At 43.5% G+C, this 6,325-nt stretch overlaps 1 pseudogene; it reads left to right on the plus strand.

Annotated features, from left to right (window-relative positions):
- LOC137243855 (T-complex protein 1 subunit eta pseudogene) overlaps positions 1-6,325 on the plus strand; it is a 258,228-nt pseudogene that overhangs the window by 79,739 nt on the left and 172,164 nt on the right.

Raw genomic sequence — 6,325 nt, forward strand, 5'->3', positions numbered from 1 at the left:
AAATGGAAGGTATTAAAGAGTATTTTAAGAGGAAGTGGACCATAGTTCTATAGATGGACGCCATTTAGGGATATCGCCATAAAGGTGGACCAGGCCTGACTCTAGAATTCGTTTGTACGATATGGGTATCAAATGAAAGGTATTAATGAGTATTTTAAAAGGGCGTGGGCCTAAGTTCTATAGATGGACGCCGTTTCGAGATATCGCCATAAAGGTGGACCAGGGGTGACTCTAGAATTTGTTTGTACGATATGGGTATCAAATGAAAGGTGTTAATAAGTATTTTAAAAGGGAGTGGGCCTTAGTTCTATAGGTGGACGCCTTTTCGGAATATCGTTATAAAAGTGGACCAGGGGTGACTCTAGAATGCGTTTTTACAATATGGGTATCAAATGAAAGGTGTTAATGTGTATTTTAAAAGGGCGTGGGCCTTAGTTCTATAGGTGGACGCCTTTTCGAGATATAGCCATAAAGGTGGACCAGGGGTGACTCTACAATTTGTTTGTACGATATGGGTATCAAATGAAAGATGTTAATGAGTATTTTGAAATGGAGTGGACCTTAGTTCTATAGGTGGACGCCTTTTCGGAATATCGTTATAAAAGTGGACCAGAGTTGACTCTAGAATGCGTTTGTACAATATGGGTATCAAACGAAAGGTGTTAATAAGTGTTTTAAAACGGAGTGGGCCTTAGTTCTATAGGTGGACGCCTTTTCGAAATATCGCCATAAAGGTGGACCAGGGGTGACTCTAGAATTTGTTTGTACTATATGGGTATCAAATGAAAGATGTTAATGAGTATTTTGAAATGGAGTGGACCTTAGTTCTATAGGTGGACGCCTTTTCGGAATATCGTTATAAAAGTGGACCAGAGTTGACTCTAGAATGCGTTTGTACAATATGGGTATCAAACGAAAGGTGTTAATAAGTGTTTTAAAACGGAGTGGGCCTTAGTTCTATAGGTGGACGCCTTTTCGGAATATCGTTATAAAAGTGGACCAGGGTTGACTTTAGAATGCGTTTGTACAATATGGGTATCAAACGAAAGGTGTTAATAAGTGTTTTAAAACGGAGTGGGCCTTAGTTCTATAGGTGGACGCCTTTTCGGAATATCGTTATAAAAGTGGACCAGGGGTGACTCTAGAATGCGTTTTTACAATATGGGTATCAAATGAAAGGTGTTAATGTGTATTTTAAAAGGGCGTGGGCCTTAGTTCTATAGGTGGACGCCTTTTCGAGATATCGCCATAAAGGTGGACCAGGGGTGACTCTACAATTTGTTTGTACGATATGGGTATCAAATGAAAGGTGTTAATGAGTATTTTAAAAGGGCGTGGTCCTTAGTTCTATAGGTGGACGCCTTTTCGAAATATCGCCATAAAGGTGGACCAGGGGTGACTCTAGAATTTGTTTGTACTATATGGGTATCAAATGAAAGGTGTTAATGAGTATTTTGAAAGGGAGTGGACCTTAGTTCTATAGGTGGACGCCTTTTCGAGATATCGCCATAAACGTGGACCAGGGTAATCCAGAACATCATCTGTCGGGTACCGCTAATTTATTTATATACTAGCCTATACCCGCGGCCCCGTCCGCAAGGAGAAAATGAAATATGTGGGCTATTCACGTTAGCCTGCTTATAAAGTTATCTGTTTAAAATTTTTTTCTGTCTAATGCATTTTATTTTTGTAATTGAGTAAAAAAAAGAACTTTATGAGCTGATAACCTGATAGGATCCCAAAATGATAACGAAATTATCCAGAAAAAGCCACGAAATGACCCCGACGCTATCGCGGACGGATCCCAAAAACCATCCAGAAACGCCCCGGAGTGGTTCCCGAAGTAGTCCCAAAAAAACCCGAAATGACAACGACACGATTCTAGACTTATCCAGATAACCACACAGACATGATGCCTGAAGGGTACCAAATTGATCCCGAAATAGTCCCGAAAAAGTTCCGAAATTACCCTGACGGGCTTCCGGACGGAACTCAGAAACCATCCAGAAAATATCCAGGAAAGGTCCCTAAATTATCCCGACTAACTCCAGAAAAAGTTCCGAAATGGCTCCGAGGGGATCCACGATAGATCGCGAAAACCATACAGAAATGATTCCGGAAGGATTCCAAAATGATCCCGAAATAGTCCGGAATTGACCCAGATGGGATCCCGCACAGATCCAGAAATGATCCCGGAAGGGTGCAAAAACTATCCCGGAAAAGTAACAAAAAATCCCGAAATGGCTCCTACGGCATCCCGGACGGATCCAGAAATGACCTCGGAAGGGTCTCCAAATGATCCCAAAATGGTCCCGAAATGACCCTGATGGATCCGGCAAACCATCAAGAAATTATGCCGAAAGGGTCCCAAAATGATCCCAAAATAATACAGAAAAAGTCACGAAACGACCCCTAGAGGATCCCCAAATGATCCCGTATTAGCCCCGAAAAGGTCCCGAAATAACCCCGACGGGATCCTGGACAAATCCCGAAAACCATCCAGAAATGATGCCGGAAGGAATCCCAAATGATTCCGTAAAAGTCCCGCATTGATTCCGACGGGATCCCGAACGGATACCGAAAATCATCCAGAAGTGATGCCGGAAAGGTCCTCAAATGATCACCTAATAGTCCCGAAATGACCCTTAAGGGGTAATGGACGGATCCCATAAACCCTCCAGAAATGATCCCGATATATTCCCGAAGAAGTCCCGAAATGACCCTGACGGGATCTCGAACGCACCCCTAAATGACCCTGACGGGATCCCGGACAGATCCCGAAATCCATCCAGAAATGATCTTGGGAGGGACCCCAAATGATCCCGAAAAAGTCCCGCAATGATTCCGAGGGGATCCTGATCGGATACCGATAACCATCCAGAAGTGATGCCGGAAAGGTCCTCAAATGATCACCTAATACCAAAATGACCCTGACGGCATCCCGGACTGATCCCAAAATCCATCCAGAAATGATCTTGGGAAGGTCCCAAAATTATCCCGAAATAGTCTCGGAAAAGTTCAGAAATTACCCTGACGGGTTCCCGGACGAATCCTGAAAGCCAACTCTAAATGATCCCGAAAAAGTCCCGAAATGACCCTGACTGGACCCCGAAAGGATCCCGAAAACTATCCAGAAATGATGCCGGAAATGTCCTCAAATGATCACCTAATAGTTCCGAAAAGACCCTGACGGGATCCCGAACGGATCCCGACAACTATCTAGAAATGATGCCGAAAGGGCCCGCAAATGATACCGTATTAGTCGAGAAAAAGTCCCGAAATGAACCCGACGGGATGCCGGACGAATCCCAAAAACCAGCCAGAAATGATGCCGGAAGGGACACCAAATGATCCCGAAAAAGTCCCGCAATAATTCCGACGGGATCCTGAGCGGATACCGAAAACCATCCAGAAGTGATTCCGAAAAGGTCCTCAAATGATCACCTAATAGTCCCAAAATGACCCTGACGGCATCCCGGACAGATCCCGAAATCCATCCAGAAATGATCTTGGGAGGGTCCCAAAATTATCCCGAAATAGTCTGGGAAAAGTCCAGAAATTACCCTGACGGATACCGGACGAATCCTGAAAACCAATCTTAAATGATGCCGAAAAAGTCCCGAAATGACCCTGATGGGACCCGGAAAAGATCCCGAAAACTAACCAGAAATGATGCCGAAAAGGTCCTCAAATGATCTCCCAATAGTTCCGAAAAGACCCTGACGGGATCCCGAACGGATCCCGACAACTATCCAGAAATGATACCGAAAGGGCCCGCAAATGATCCCGTATTAGTCGAGAAAAAGTCCCGAGATGACCCCGACGGGATGCCGGACGAATCCCAAAAACCATCCAGAAATGATTTTGGAAGGGACCCCAATGATCCCGAAAAAGTCCCGCAATTATTCCGACGGGAATCTGAACGGATACCGAAAACCATCCAGAAGTGATGCCGGAACGGTCCTCAAATGCTCACCTAATAGTCCCAAAATGACCCTGAGGGCATCCCGGACAAATCCCGAAATCCATCCAGAAATGATGCCGAAAGGGTTCCCAAATGATCCCGTATTAGTCGCGAAAAAGTCCCGAAATGACCCCGACGGGATCCCGGACGGATCCCGAAAACCATCCAGACATGATGCCGAAAGGGTTCCCAAATGATCCCGTATTAGTCGCGAAAAAGTCCCGAAATGACCCCGACGGGATCCCGGACGGATCCCGAAAACCATCCAGAAATGATGCCGGATGAGCCCCAAAATGATCCCGAAAAAGTCCCCAAATGACCCCGACGAGATCCCGGACGGATCCCGAAAACCATCCAGAAATGATGCCGGAAGAGCCCCCAAATGATCCCGAAAAAGTCCCCAAATGACCCCGACGATATCCCGGACGGATCCCGAAAACCATCCAGAAATGATGCCGGAAGAGCCCTCAAATGATCCCGAAAAAGTCCCCATATGACCCCGACGAGATTCCGCACGGATCCCGAAAACCATCCAGAAATGATGCCGGAAGGGTCCCCAAATGATCGCGAAATAGTCCCGAAATGATTCCGGAATAGTCCCGAAAATGTTCCAAAATAACCCCGACGGGATCCCGGACGGATCCCGTAAACTATACAGAAATGATCCCGGAAGGGTCCCAAAATGATCCCGAAATAGTCCCGAAAAAGTCCCGAAATTACCCCGGCGTAATCCCGGACCGATCCCGAAAACCATCCAGAAATGATCCCGGAAGGGTCTCGATATGACCCTTACGGGATTACAAATAAAGTGAAGCTAATTATAAAACCATGTTAATAAGGCAGCAGTCGCATTGGAGCGAATAAAAAGTTAGATAGAAACATACAGGTAAAGCTAATAAAAGCGTGCTAATAAAAACAATTGATGGAGGGCGGATGGCGGGAGTAGAGGAGAGGACCACTGATCGTTCCTCCAAAATTGTCTAGATCTCGTTCTGTATGTACCAGATACCAAAAACTATTGATTTAGGAGAAAATTTAGATTCAGTTATAACAATTTATGGATTTTACACCAGAGGGGGAGATAAAGGGGGGCGGGCGGAGGGTGTCACTGCTTACTTTGTAAGCCCTCGACTTATTTGACCCCTTGAGTCTGTGATATTGGTGAAGGCCAGTATACGTAAAGTTATAATGTGTAAAAATTATGAAAAATAATTTCTCGAAGGGTCGTGGGACCCCCACCCCTCTTTCCATGTTCGAAAAAAATTTCGCTAGTAGACTACTGTCTGTGTCCCAAATTTCATCAAAATCCGTGTAGCCATTCTGGCGTGATTCAGTCGCAAAGACGAAAAAATATAATAATTAAATTATAACTGTTCCTAGGGGGCGGGGACCACGCCCCTTTTGAAAAATATATAGCTAGTAGATCCTTCTAGACTATTGGCTATATGTGTGCAAAATTTCATCCAAATCGGTCCAGCCGTTCTTGCGTTATTGAGTCACAAAGACAAACGTCTGGACAAACATCCAAACATCCAAACATCCAAACATCCAAACATCCAAACATCCAAACATCCAAACATCCAAACATCTAAACATCCAAACATCCAAACATCTTAACATCCAAACTTTGCCATTTATAATATATATTAGATTAGATGTAATACCACGAACAGTATTCCTTCCAAGATTCCAAGGGCTTTTGATTTCGCCCTGCAAAACTTTTTCATTTTCTTCTACTTAATATGGTAGGTGTCACACCCATTTTACCAAGTTTTTTTCTAAAGTTATATTTTGCGTCAATAGACCAATACAATTACCATGTTTCATCCCTTTTTTCGTTCAAAAAGTGGTCGTGGTCATAGTCGGATTTCGGCCATTTTTTACACCAATACAAAGTGAGTTCAGATAAGTACGTCAACTGAGTTTAGTAAAGATATATCGATTTTTGCTCAAGTTATCGTGTTAACGGCCGAGCGGAAGGATAGACGGTCGACTGTGTATAAAAAATGGGCGTGGCTTCAACCGATTTCGCCCTTTTTCACAGAAAACAGTTATCGTCCTAGAATCTAAGCCTCTACCAAATTTCACAAGGATTGGTAAATTTTTGTTCGACTTATGGCATTAAAAGTATCCTAGACAAATTAAATGAAAAAGGGCGGAGCCACGCCCATTTTGAAATTTTCTTTTATTTTTGTATTTTGTTGCACCATATCATTACTGGAGTTGAATGTTGACATAATTTACTTATATACTGTAAATATATTAACTTTTCTTTTAAAATTTGAATTTAAAAAACAATTTTTTTAAAAAGTGAGCGTGGTCGTTCTCCGCTTTTGCTAATTTTTATTAGACAGGCATATA

The sequence above is a fragment of the Eurosta solidaginis genome, chromosome 3 (genome assembly GCF_040869045.1).
Source record: "Eurosta solidaginis isolate ZX-2024a chromosome 3, ASM4086904v1, whole genome shotgun sequence".
NCBI classification, from domain to species: Eukaryota; Metazoa; Arthropoda; class Insecta; order Diptera; family Tephritidae; genus Eurosta; species Eurosta solidaginis.